We start from the raw sequence: 15,028 nt of genomic DNA on the forward strand, positions 1-15,028 counted from the left end.
ATTGAACTGTACAACAATGGCATGAATTCATTGCAATATACACCTATGGATACATAAAACTGGGCAATAACACAAATGCACAATATAATTGATTACCTTATGATTAGAATATTACTTTTATTAGGTACTTTAGTATTGGGTGCAGTAGTTTAGTGGATTTAAAAAGTAACTAATTTAAAATTAATAAACCAAGTTAATTTACTTAGTCAACTCGATGCTAAAATCACTTAACTAAAAATAATGCGCTTTGACCATGTCCTCCTGTGGCGCAATCGGTCTGTGCACTGGACTTATAAGACAGTATCTGTTGAGCAATGCTGAGGTTGTGAGTTCAAGCCTCACCTGGAGCAAATGTAATTTTTTTTCTAATGTCATCAGTTAATGATTATCATCTGCTTCCTGAACATCCTGATATGAAGGCAGAAAAAAAACACAAACATGACTGTTTTTAAGGTACCAGTACACACAGCTGCTTTGGTTCATATGCACTGTAAACATTACTTTAGTTAGTCAACAAAATGGAATGCAAAAGACTACCTCTTTATTGGTAAAAGAGTTGCATCAATCTGTTTTGCTGCAATGTAACATGAGGGTCAACACTATTAGGTCTGGATAGTACAATCACATTTCATGTTGGGATTTGTAAAGCAAAGAACACAAATAAACGGCTTTCCTATATCGCAACAATTAATGATTATACTAATGAAAAAATCAGTTTCACTCAAAGATGTTACTAAGCCCCAGTGGCCTAATGGATTGTGGGTTCAAGTCCCATCTGGGGTGATAGGCTTTATTTCATTAAAATAATATTGGAGATGTTCCTTTCATTCTTGCTTCATACTGCACAAATGGCTCCACCAGAAACTTTAATCTGCTTAACAATCTGGAACTGTTCAGCTTGCAAAATTATGGCCCAGTATCTAAAAGCAGACATTTATCCTAATGACATTGTGGATTAGTTTCCGGATAAGTTTACTATCACCTGGGACAGTGGCTTCAAGTCCCATCTAGGATGCATGTTCCTTTGTTGCTCATTCTCATTCTAGAAGTTATGCTTTTTTTCAATACAGGTGACTGTCTTAATGGTATTGCAGAAAATCCATATATACCAAAACATACCTATTAAGTTTTAATTGCAATTTAATATCAGAGTGGCTACAAAATAACAATGTCTATTGCAATTGCTGATGGGTTTCTTGAAGTCCTTTCATCCTTGTCATCAAAAGGGTAATTTTCTGCTTTTTATATTTCTTTGGACATTGACTTTACTGACAATTTAAGTGCTACAGACCAAAAAAACAATGTTTACCTTTAAATATAGAGCACAAGTGAGATTTAACTTATTTTTAATTAAAGATACTGCACATTTTGGTAATATAGTGTATATTTTCCATATGCAACATTAAAGTTACATATATCTATACAAATATTATTTAAGATAAATAAACACTAATTATTTTACAATTTTGATAATATTGAACTGTACAACAATGGCATGAATTCATTGCAATATACACCTATGGATACATAAAACTGGGCAATAACACAAATGCACAATATAATTGATTACCTTATGATTAGAATATTACTTTTATTAGGTACTTTAGTATTGGGTGCAGTAGTTTAGTGGATTTAAAAAGTAACTAATTTAAAATTAATAAACCAAGTTAATTTACTTAGTCAACTCGATGCTAAAATCACTCAACTAAAAATAATGCGCTTTGACCATGTGCTCCTGTGGCGCAATCGGTCTGTGCGCAGGACTTATAAGACAGTATCGGTTGAGCAATTCTGAGGTTGTGAGTTCAAGCCTCACCTGGAGCAAACGTAATTTTTTTTCTTATGTCATCAGTTAATGATTATCATCTGCTTCCTGAACATCCTGATATGAAGGCAGAAAGAAAACACAAACATGACTGTTTTTAAGTACCAGTACACACAGCTGCTTTGGTTCATATGCACTGTAAACATTACTTTAGTTAGTCAACAAAATGGAATGCAAAAGACTACCTCTTTATTGGTAAAAGAGTTGCATCAATCTGTTTTGCTGCACTGTAACATGAGGGTCCACACTATCAGGTCTGGATAGTACAATCACATTTCATGCTGGGATTTGTAAAGCAAAGAAAACACATAAACGGCTTTCCTATATCGCAACAATTAATGATTATACTAATGAAAAAATCAGTTTCACTCAAAGATGTTACTAAGCCCCAGTGGCCTAATGGATATGGCACTGGCCTCCTAAACCAGGGATTGTGGGTTCAAGTCCCATCTGGGGTGATAGGCTTTATTTCATTAAAATAATTTTGGAGATGTTCCTTTTATTCTTGCTTCATACTGCACAAATGGCTCCACCAGAAACTTTTATCTGCTTATCAATCCGAAACTGTTCAGCTTGCAAAATTATGGCCCAGTATCTAAAAGCAGACATTTATCCTAATGACATTGTGGATTAGTTTTCTGAAAAGTTTACTATCACCTGGGACAGTGGCTTCAAGTCCCATCTAGGATGCATGTTCCTTTGTTGCTCATTCTCATTCTAGAAGTTATGCTTTTTTTCAATTCAGGTGACTGTCTTAATGGTATTGCAGAAAATCCATATATACCAAAACATACCTATTAAGTTTTAATTGCAATTTAATATCAGAGTGGCTACAAAATAACAATTTCTATTGCAATTGCTGATGGGTTTCTTGAAGTCCTTTCATCCATTTCATCAAAAGGGTAATTTTCTGCCTTTTATATTTCTTTGGACACTGACTTTACTGACAATTTAGGTGCTTCAGACCAAAAAAACAATGTTTACCTTTAAATATAGAGCACAAGTGAGATTTAACTTATTTTTATTTAAAGATACTGCATTTTTTGGTATTAGAGTGTATATTTTCCCTATGCAACATTAAAGTTACATATATCTATACCAAATATTATTTAAGATAAATAAACAGGAATTATTTTACAATTTTGATAATATTGTACTGTACAACAATGGCATGAATTCATTGCAATATACACCTATGGATACATAAAACTGGGCAATAACACAAATGCACAATAAAATTGATTACCTTATGATTAGAATATTACTTTTATTAGGTACTTTAGTATTGGGTGCAGTAGTTTAGTGGATTTAAAAAGTAACTAATTTAAAATTAATAAACCAAGTTAATTTACTTAGTCAACTCGATGCTAAAATCACTCAAGTAAAAATAAAGCGCTTTGTCCATGTGCTCCTGTGGCGCAATCGGTCTGTGCGCGGTACTTATAAGACAGTATCTGTTGAGCAATTCTGAGGTTGTGAATTCAAGCCTCACCTGGAGCAAATGTAATTTTTTTTCTAATGTCAACAGTTAATGATTATCATCTGCTTCCTTAGCATCCTGATAGGAAGGCAGAAAAAAAACACAAACATGACTGTTTTTAAGGTACCAGTACACACAGCTGCTTTGGTTCATATGCACTGTAAACATTACTTTAGTTAGTCAACAAAATGGAATGCAAAAGACTACCTCTTTATTGGTAAAAGAGTTGCATCAATCTGTTTTGCTGCAATGTAACATGAGGGTCCACACTATTAGGTCTGGATAGTACAATCACATTTCATGCTGGGATTTGAAAAGCAAAGAACACAAATAAACGGCTTTCCTATATCGCAACAATTAATGATTATACTAATGAAAAAATCAGTTTCACTCAAAGATGTTGCTAAGCCCCAGTTGCCTAATGGATAAGACACTGGCCTCCTAAGCCAGGGATTGTGGGTTCAAGTCCCATCTGGGGAGACAGGTTTATTTCATTAAAATAATTTTGGAGATGTTCCTTTTATTCTTGCTTCATACTGCACAAATGGCTCCACCAGAAACTTTAATCTGTTTAACAATCTGGAACTGTTCAGCTTGCAAAATTATGGCCCAGTATCTAAAAGCAGACATTTATCCTAATGACATTGTGGATTAGTTTCCTGAAAAGTTTACTATCACCTGGGACAGTGGCTTCAAGTCCCATCTAGGATGCATGTCCCTTTGTTGCTCATACTCATTCTAGAAGTTATGCTTTTTTTCAATGCAGGTGACTGTCTTAATGGTATTGCAGAAAATCCATATATACCAAAACATACCTATTAAGTTTTAATTGCAATTTAATATCAGAGTGGCTACAAAATAACAATGTCTATTGCAATTGCTGATGGGTTTCTTGAAGTCCTTTCATCCTTGTCATCAAAAGGGTAATTTTCTGCTTTTTATATTTCTTTGGACACTGACTTTACTGACAATTTAGGTGCTACAGACCAAAAAAACAATGTTTACCTTTAAATATAGAGCACAAGTGAGATTTAACTTATTTTTAATTAAAGATACTGCACTTTTTGGTAATATAGTGTATATTTTCCATATGCAACATTAAAGTTACATATATCTATACCAATTATTATTTAAGATAAATAAACACTAATTATTTTACAATTTTGATAATATTGAACTGTACAACAATGGCATGAATTCATTGCAATATACACCTATGGATACATAAAACTGGGCAATAACACAAATGCACAATATAATTGATTACCTTATGATTAGAATATTACTTTTATTAGGTACTTTAGTATTGGGTGCAGTAGTTTAGTGGATTTAAAAAGTAACTAATTTAAAATTAATAAACCAAGTTAATTTACTTAGTCAACTCGATGCTAAAATCACTCAACTAAAAATAATGCGCTTTGACCATGTCCTCCTGTGGCGCAATCGGTCTGTGCGCAGGACTTATAAGACAGTATCTGTTGAGCAATGCTGAGGTTGTGAGTTCAAGCCGCACCTGGAGTAAATGTATTTTTTTTTCTAATGTCATCAGTTAATGATTATCATCTGCTTCCTGAACATCCTGATATGAAGGCAGAAAAAAAACACAAACATGACTGTTTTTAAGGTACCAGTACACACAGCTGCTTTGGTTCATATGCACTGTAAACATTACTTTAGTTAGTCAACAAAATGGAATGCAAAAGACTACCTCTTTATTGGTAAAAGAGTTGCATCAATCTGTTTTGCTGCAATGTAACATGAGGGTCCACACTATTAGGTCTGGATAGTACAATCACATTTCATGCTGGGATTTGTAAAGCAAAGAACACAAATAAATGGCTTTCCTATATCGCAACAATTAATGATTATACTAATGAAAAAATCAGTTTCACTCAAAGATGTTACTAAGCCCCAGTGGCCTAATGGATTGTGGGTTCAAGTCCCATCTGGGGTGATAGGCTTTATTTCATTAAAATAATATTGGAGATGTTCCTTTCATTCTTGCTTCATACTGCACAAATGGCTCCACCAGAAACTTTAATCTGCTTAACAATCTGGAACTGTTCATCTTGTAAAATTATGGCCCAGTATCTAAAAGCAGACATTTATCCTAATGACATTGTGGATTAGTTTTCTGAAAAGTTTACTATCACCTGGGACAGTGGCTTCAAGTCCCATCTAGGATGCATGTTCCTTTGTTGCTCATACTCATTCTAGAAGTTATGCTTTTTTTCAATGCAGGTGACTGTCTTAATGGTATTGCAGAAAATCCATATATACCAAAACATACCTATTAAGTTTTAATTGCAATTTAATATCAGAGTGGCTACAAAATAACAATGTCTATTGCAATTGCTGATGGGTTTCTTGAAGTCCTTTCATCCTTGTCATCAAAAGGGTAATTTTCTGCTTTTTATATTTCTTTGGACACTGACTTTACTGACAATTTAGGTGCTACAGACCAAAAAAACAATGTTTACCTTTAAATATAGAGCACAAGTGAGATTTAACTTATTTTTAATTAAAGATACTGCACTTTTTGGTAATATAGTGTATATTTTCCATATGCAACATTAAAGTTACATATATCTATACCAAATATTATTTAAGATAAATAAACACTAATTATTTTACAATTTTGATAATATTGAACTGTACAACAATGGCATGAATTCATTGCAATATACACCTATGGATACATAAAACTGGGCAATAACACAAATGCACAATATAATTGATTACCTTATGATTAGAATATTACTTTTATTAGGTACTTTAGTATTGGGTGCAGTAGTTTAGTGGATTTAAAAAGTAACTAATTTAAAATTAATAAACCAAGTTAATTTACTTAGTCAACTCGATGCTAAAATCACTCAACTAAAAATAATGCGCTTTGACCATGTCCTCCTGTGGCGCAATCGGTCTGTGCGCTGGACTTATAAGACAGTATCTGTTGAGCAAAGCTGAGGTTGTGAGTTCAAGCCTCACCTGGAGCAAATGTAATTTTTTTTCTAATGTCATCAGTTAATGATTATCATCTGCTTCCTGAACATCCTGATATGAAGGCAGAAAAAAAACACAAACATGACTGTTTTTAAAGTACCAGTACACACAGCTGCTTTGGTTCATATGCACTGTAAACATTACTTTAGTTAGTCAACAAAATGGAATGCAAAAGACTACCTCTTTATTGGTAAAAGAGTTGCATCAATCTGTTTTGCTGCAATGTAACATGAGGGTCCACACTATTAGGTCTGGATAGTACAATCACATTTCATGTTGGGATTTGTAAAGCAAAGAACACAAATAAACGGCTTTCCTATATCGCAACAATTAATGATTATACTAATGTAAAAATCAGTTTCACTCAAAGATGTTACTAAGCCCCAGTGGCCTAATGGATTGTGGGTTCAAGTCCCATCTGGGGTGATAGGCTTTATTTCATTAAAATAATATTGGAGATGTTCCTTTCATTCTTGCTTCATACTGCACAAATGGCTCCACCAGAAACTTTAATCTGCTTAACAATCTGGAACTGTTCAGCTTGCAAAATTATGGCCCAGTATCTAAAAGCAGACATTTATCCTAATGACATTGTGGATTAGTTTCCGGATAAGTTTACTATCACCTGGGACAGTGGCTTCAAGTCCCATCTAGGATGCATGTTCCTTTGTTGCTCATTCTCATTCTAGAAGTTATGCTTTTTTTCAATGCAGGTGACTGTCTTAATGGTATTGCAGAAAATCCATATATACCAAAACATACCTATTAAGTTTTAATTGCAATTTAATATCAGAGTGGCTACAAAATAACAATGTCTATTGCAATTGCTGATGGGTTTCTTGAAGTCCTTTCATCCTTGTCATCAAAAGGGTAATTTTCTGCTTTTTATATTTCTTTGGACACTGACTTTACTGACAATTTAAGTGCTACAGACCAAAAAAACAATGTTTACCTTTAAATATAGAGCACAAGTGAGATTTAACTTATTTTTAATTAAAGATACTGCACTTTTTGGTAATATAGTGTATATTTTCCATATGCAACATTAAAGTTACATATATCTATACCAAATATTATTTAAGATAAATAAACACTAATTATTTTACAATTTTGATAATATTGAACTGTACAACAATGGCATGAATTCATTGCAATATACACCTATGGATACATAAAACTGGGCAATAACACAAATGCACAATATAATTGATTACCTTATGATTAGAATATTACTTTTATTAGGTACTTTAGTATTGGGTGCAGTAGTTTAGTGGATTTAAAAAGTAACTAATTTAAAATTAATAAACCAAGTTAATTTACTTAGTCAACTCGATGCTAAAATCACTCAACTAAAAATAATGTGCTTTAACCATGTCCTCCTGTGGCGCAATCGGTCTGTGCGCTGGACTTATAATACAGTATCTGTTGAGCAATGCTGAGGTTGTGAGTTCAAGCCTCACCTGGAGCAAATGTAATTTTTTTTCTAATGTCATCAGTTAATGATTATCATCTGCTTCCTGAACATCCTGATATGAAGGCAGAAAAAAAACACAAACATGACTGTTTTTAAAGTACCAGTACACACAGCTGCTTTGGTTCATATGCACTGTAAACATTACTTTAGTTAGTCAACAAAATGGAATGCAAAAGACTACCTCTTTATTGGTAAAAGAGTTGCATCAATCTGTTTTGCTGCAATGTAACATGAGGGTCCACACTATTAGGTCTGGATAGTACAATCACATTTCATGTTGGGATTTGTAAAGCAAAGAACACAAATAAATGGCTTTCCTATATCGCAACAATTAATGATTATACTAATGTAAAAATCAGTTTCACTCAAAGATGTTACTAAGCCCCAGTGGCCTAATGGATTGTGGGTTCAAGTCCCATCTGGGGTGATAGGCTTTATTTCATTAAAATAATATTGGAGATGTTCCTTTCATTCTTGCTTCATACTGCACAAATGGCTCCACCAGAAACTTTAATCTGCTTAACAATCTGGAACTGTTCAGCTTGCAAAATTATGGCCCAGTATCTAAAAGCAGACATTTATCCTAATGACATTGTGGATTAGTTTCCGGATAAGTTTACTATCACCTGGGACAGTGGCTTCAAGTCCCATCTAGGATGCATGTTCCTTTGTTGCTCATTCTCATTCTAGAAGTTATGCTTTTTTTCAATGCAGGTGACTGTCTTAATGGTATTGCAGAAAATCCATATATACCAAAACATACCTATTAAGTTTTAATTGCAATTTAATATCAGAGTGGCTACAAAATAACAATGTCTATTGCAATTGCTGATGGGTTTCTTGAAGTCCTTTCATCCTTGTCATCAAAAGGGTAATTTTCTGCTTTTTATATTTCTTTGGACACTGACTTTACTGACAATTTAAGTGCTACAGACCAAAAAAACAATGTTTAATTTAAATATAGAGCACAAGTGAGATTTAACTTATTTTTAATTAAAGATACTGCACTTTTTGGTAATATAGTGTATATTTTCCATATGCAACATTAAAGTTACATATATCTATACCAAATATTATTTAAGATAAATAAACACTAATTATTTTACAATTTTGATAATATTGAACTGTACAACAATGGCATGAATTCATTGCAATATACACCTATGGATACATAAAACTGGGCAATAACACAAATGCACAATATAATTGATTACCTTATGATTAGAATATTACTTTTATTAGGTACTTTAGTATTGGGTGCAGTAGTTTAGTGGATTTAAAAAGTAACTAATTTAAAATTAATAAACCAAGTTAATTTACTTAGTCAACTCGATGCTAAAATCACTCAACTAAAAATAATGCGCTTTGACCATGTCCTCCTGTGGCGCAATCTGTCTGTGCGCTGGACTTATAAGACAGTATCTGTTGAGCAATGCTGAGGTTGTGAGTTCAAGCCTCACCTGGAGCAAATGTAATTTTTTTTCTAATGTCATCAGTTAATGATTATCATCTGCTTCCTGAACATCCTGATATGAAGGCAGAAAAAAAACACAAACATGACTGTTTTTAAAGTACCAGTACACACAGCTGCTTTGGTTCATATGCACTGTAAACATTACTTTAGTTAGTCAACAAAATGGAATGCAAAAGACTACTTCTTTATTGGTAAAAGAGTTGCATCAATCTGTTTTGCTGCAATGTAACATGAGGGTCCACACTATTAGGTCTGGATAGTACAATCACATTTCATGTTGGGATTTGTAAAGCAAAGAACACAAATAAACGGCTTTCCTATATCGCAACAATTAATGATTATACTAATGTAAAAATCAGTTTCACTCAAAGATGTTACTAAGCCCCAGTGGCCTAATGGATTGTGGGTTCAAGTCCCATCTGGGGTGATAGGCTTTATTTCATTAAAATAATATTGGAGATGTTCCTTTCATTCTTGCTTCATACTGCACAAATGGCTCCACCAGAAACTTTAATCTGCTTAACAATCTGGAACTGTTCAGCTTGCAAATTTATGGCCCAGTATCTAAAAGCAGACATTTATCCTAATGACATTGTGGATTAGTTTCCGGATAAGTTTACTATCACCTGGGACAGTGGCTTCAAGTCCCATCTAGGATGCATGTTCCTTTGTTGCTCATTCTCATTCTAGAAGTTATGCTTTTTTTCAATGCAGGTGACTGTCTTAATGGTATTGCAGAAAATCCATATATACCAAAACATACCTATTAAGTTTTAATTGCAATTTAATATCAGAGTGGCTACAAAATAACAATGTCTATTGCAATTGCTGATGGGTTTCTTGAAGTCCTTTCATCCTTGTCATCAAAAGGGTAATTTTCTGCTTTTTATATTTCTTTGGACACTGACTTTACTGACAATTTAAGTGCTACAGACCAAAAAAACAATGTTTAATTTAAATATAGAGCACAAGTGAGATTTAACTTATTTTTAATTAAAGATACTGCACTTTTTGGTAATATAGTGTATATTTTCCATATGCAACATTAAAGTTACATATATCTATACCAAATATTATTTAAGATAAATAAACACTAATTATTTTACAATTTTGATAATATTGAACTGTACAACAATGGCATGAATTCATTGCAATATACACCTATGGATACATAAAACTGGGCAATAACACAAATGCACAATATAATTGATTACCTTATGATTAGAATATTACTTTTATTAGGTACTTTAGTATTGGGTGCAGTAGTTTAGTGGATTTAAAAAGTAACTAATTTAAAATTAATAAACCAAGTTAATTTACTTAGTCAACTCGATGCTAAAATCACTCAACTAAAAATAATGCGCTTTGACCATGTCCTCCTGTGGCGCAATCTGTCTGTGCGCTGGACTTATAAGACAGTATCTGTTGAGCAATGCTGAGGTTGTGAGTTCAAGCCTCACCTGGAGCAAATGTAATTTTTTTTCTAATGTCATCAGTTAATGATTATCATCTGCTTCCTGAACATCCTGATATGAAGGCAGAAAAAAAACACAAACATGACTGTTTTTAAAGTACCAGTACACACAGCTGCTTTGGTTCATATGCACTGTAAACATTACTTTAGTTAGTCAACAAAATGGAATGCAAAAGACTACCTCTTTATTGGTAAAAGAGTTGCATCAATCTGTTTTGCTGCAATGTAACATGAGGGTCCACACTATTAGGTCTGGATAGTACAATCACATTTCATGTTGGGATTTGTAAAGCAAAGAACACAAATAAACGGCTTTCCTATATCGCAACAATTAATGATTATACTAATGTAAAAATCAGTTTCACTCAAAGATGTTACTAAGCCCCAGTGGCCTAATGGATTGTGGGTTCAAGTCCCATCTGGGGTGATAGGCTTTATTTCATTAAAATAATATTGGAGATGTTCCTTTCATTCTTGCTTCATACTGCACAAATGGCTCCACCAGAAACTTTAATCTGCTTAACAATCTGGAACTGTTCAGCTTGCAAATTTATGGCCCAGTATCTAAAAGCAGACATTTATCCTAATGACATTGTGGATTAGTTTCCGGATAAGTTTACTATCACCTGGGACAGTGGCTTCAAGTCCCATCTAGGATGCATGTTCCTTTGTTGCTCATTCTCATTCTAGAAGTTATGCTTTTTTTCAATGCAGGTGACTGTCTTAATGGTATTGCAGAAAATCCATATATACCAAAACATACCTATTAAGTTTTAATTGCAATTTAATATCAGAGTGGCTACAAAATAACAATGTCTATTGCAATTGCTGATGGGTTTCTTGAAGTCCTTTCATCCTTGTCATCAAAAGGGTAATTTTCTGCTTTTTATATTTCTTTGGACACTGACTTTACTGACAATTTAAGTGCTACAGACCAAAAAAACAATGTTTAATTTAAATATAGAGCACAAGTGAGATTTAACTTATTTTTAATTAAAGATACTGCACTTTTTGGTAATATAGTGTATATTTTCCATATGCAACATTAAAGTTACATATATCTATACCAAATATTATTTAAGATAAATAAACACTAATTATTTTACAATTTTGATAATATTGAACTGTACAACAATGGCATGAATTCATTGCAATATACACCTATGGATACATAAAACTGGGCAATAACACAAATGCACAATATAATTGATTACCTTATGATTAGAATATTACTTTTATTAGGTACTTTAGTATTGGGTGCAGTAGTTTAGTGGATTTAAAAAGTAACTAATTTAAAATTAATAAACCAAGTTAATTTACTTAGTCAACTCGATGCTAAAATCACTCAACTAAAAATAATGTGCTTTGACCATGTCCTCCTGTGGCGCAATCTGTCTGTGCGCTGGACTTATAAGACAGTATCTGTTGAGCAATGCTGAGGTTGTGAGTTCAAGCCTCACCTGGAGCAAATGTAATTTTTTTTCTAATGTCATCAGTTAATGATTATCATCTGCTTCCTGAACATCCTGATATGAAGGCAGAAAAAAAACACAAACATGACTGTTTTTAAAGTACCAGTACACACAGCTGCTTTGGTTCATATGCACTGTAAACATTACTTTAGTTAGTCAACAAAATGGAATGCAAAAGACTACCTCTTTATTGGTAAAAGAGTTGCATCAATCTGTTTTGCTGCAATGTAACATGAGGGTCCACACTATTAGGTCTGGATAGTACAATCGCATTTCATGTTGGGATTTGTAAAGCAAAGAACACAAATAAACAGCTTTCCTATATCGCAACAATTAATGATTATACTAATGTAAAAATCAGTTTCACTCAAAGATGTTACTAAGCCCCAGTGGCCTAATGGATTGTGGGTTCAAGTCCCATCTGGGGTGATAGGCTTTATTTCATTAAAATAATATTGGAGATGTTCCTTTCATTCTTACTTCATACTGCACAAATGGCTCCACCAGAAACTTTAATCTGCTTAACAATCTGGAACTGTTCAGCTTGCAAAATTATGGCCCAGTATCTAAAAGCAGACATTTATCCTAATGACATTGTGGATTAGTTTCCGGATAAGTTTACTATCACCTGGGACAGTGGCTTCAAGTCCCATCTAGGATGCATGTTCCTTTGTTGCTCATTCTCATTCTAGAAGTTATGCTTTTTTTCAATGCAGGTGACTGTCTTAATGGTATTGCAGAAAATCCATATATACCAAAACATACCTATTAAGTTTTAATTGCAATTTAATATCAGAGTGGCTACAAAATAACAATGTCTATTGCAATTGCTGATGGGTTTCTTGAAGTCCTTTCATCCTTGTCATCAAAAGGGTAATTTTCTGCTTTTTATATTTCTTTGGACACTGACTTTACTGACAATTTAAGTGCTACAGACCAAAAAAACAATGTTTACCTTTAAATATAGAGCACAAGTGAGATTTAACTTATTTTTAATTAAAGATACTGCACTTTTTGGTAATATAGTGTATATTATCCATATGCAACATTAAAGTTACATATATCTATACAAATATTATTTAAGATAAATAAACACTAATTATTTTACAATTTTGATAATATTGAACTGTACAACAATGGCATGAATTCATTGCAATATACACCTATGGATACATAAAACTGGGCAATAACACAAATGCACAATATAATTGATTACCTTATGATTAGAATATTACTTTTATTAGGTACTTTAGTATTGGGTGCAGTAGTTTAGTGGATTTAAAAAGTAACTAATTTAAAATTAATAAACCAAGTTAATTTACTTAGTCAACTCGATGCTAAAATCACTCAACTAAAAATAATGCGCTTTGACCATGTGCTCCTGTGGCGCAATCGGTCTGTGCGCAGGACTTATAAGACAGTATCGGTTGAGCAATGCTGAGGTTGTGAGTTCAAGCCTCACCTGGAGCAAATGTAATTTTTTTTCTTATGTCATCAGTTAATGATTATCATCTGCTTCCTGAACATCCTGATATGAAGGCAGAAAAAAAACACAAACATGACTGTTTTTAAGTACCAGTACACACAGCTGCTTTGGTTCATATGCACTGTAAACATTACTTTAGTTAGTCAACAAAATGGAATGCAAAAGACTACCTCTTTATTGGTAAAAGAGTTGCATCAATCTGTTTTGCTGCACTGTAACATGAGGGTCCACACTATTAGGTCTGGATAGTACAATCACATTTCATGCTGGGATTTGTAAAGCAAAGAAAACACATAAACGGCTTTCCTATATCGCAACAATTAATGATTATACTAATGAAAAAATCAGTTTCACTCAAAGATGTTACTAAGCCCCAGTGGCCTAATGGATAAGCCAGAGATTGTGGGTTCAAGTCCCATCTGGGGTGATAGGCTTTATTTCATTAAAATAATTTTGGAGATGTTCCTTTTATTCTTGCTTCATACTGCACAAATGGCTCCACCAGAAACTTTTATCTGCTTATCAATCCGGAACTGTTCAGCTTGCAAAATTATGGCCCAGTATCTAAAAGCAGACATTTATCCTAATGACATTGTGGATTAGTTTTCTGAAAAGTTTACTATCACCTGGGACAGTGGCTTCAAGTGCCATCTAGGATGCATGTTCCTTTGTTGCTCATTCTCATTCTAGAAGTTATGCTTTTTTTCAATTCAGGTGACTGTCTTAATGGTATTGCAGAAAATCCATATATACCAAAACATACCTATTAAGTTTTAATTGCAATTTAATATCAGAGTGGCTACAAAATAACAATTTCTATTGCAATTGCTGATGGGTTTCTTGAAGTCCTTTCATCCATGTCATCAAAAGGGTAATTTTCTGCCTTTTATATTTCTTTGGACACTGACTTTACTGACAATTTAGGTGCTTCAGACCAAAAAAACAATGTTTACCTTTAAATATAGAGCACAAGTGAGATTTAACTTATTTTTATTTAAAGATACTGCATTTTTTGGTATTAGAGTGTATATTTTCCCTATGCAACATTAAAGTTACATATATCTATACCAAATATTATTTAAGATAAATAAACAGGAATTATTTTACAATTTTGATAATATTGTACTGTACAACAATGGCATGAATTCATTGCAATATACACCTATGGATACATAAAACTGGGCAATAACACAAATGCACAATATAATTGATTACTTTATGATTAGAATATTACTTTTATTAGGTACTTTAGTATTGGGTGCAGTAGTTTAGTGGATTTAAAAAGTAACTAATTTAAAATTAATAAACCAAGTTAATTTACTTAGTCAACTCGATGCTAA

General features: G+C 33.1%; 2 non-coding genes across 2 annotated transcripts; both read left to right on the forward strand.

The window, feature by feature from the left end:
- The first annotated feature begins 1,731 nt into the window (after positions 1 to 1,731).
- TRNAI-UAU (transfer RNA isoleucine (anticodon UAU)) lies at positions 1,732 to 1,824 on the forward strand. Its single transcript is given in 2 exon segments — positions 1,732 to 1,769; positions 1,789 to 1,824. It is a non-coding gene; the product is annotated as a tRNA-Ile (tRNA).
- A 386-nt stretch (positions 1,825 to 2,210) lies between these two features.
- On the forward strand, positions 2,211 to 2,283 carry TRNAR-CCU (transfer RNA arginine (anticodon CCU)). The gene has a single exon. It is a non-coding gene; the product is annotated as a tRNA-Arg (tRNA).
- The last annotated feature ends 12,745 nt before the right edge of the window (positions 2,284 to 15,028 follow it).

This window comes from Taudactylus pleione, unplaced genomic scaffold (genome assembly GCF_031769625.1).
Source record: "Taudactylus pleione unplaced genomic scaffold, aTauple2 ptg000473l, whole genome shotgun sequence".
NCBI classification, from domain to species: domain Eukaryota; kingdom Metazoa; phylum Chordata; class Amphibia; order Anura; family Myobatrachidae; genus Taudactylus; species Taudactylus pleione.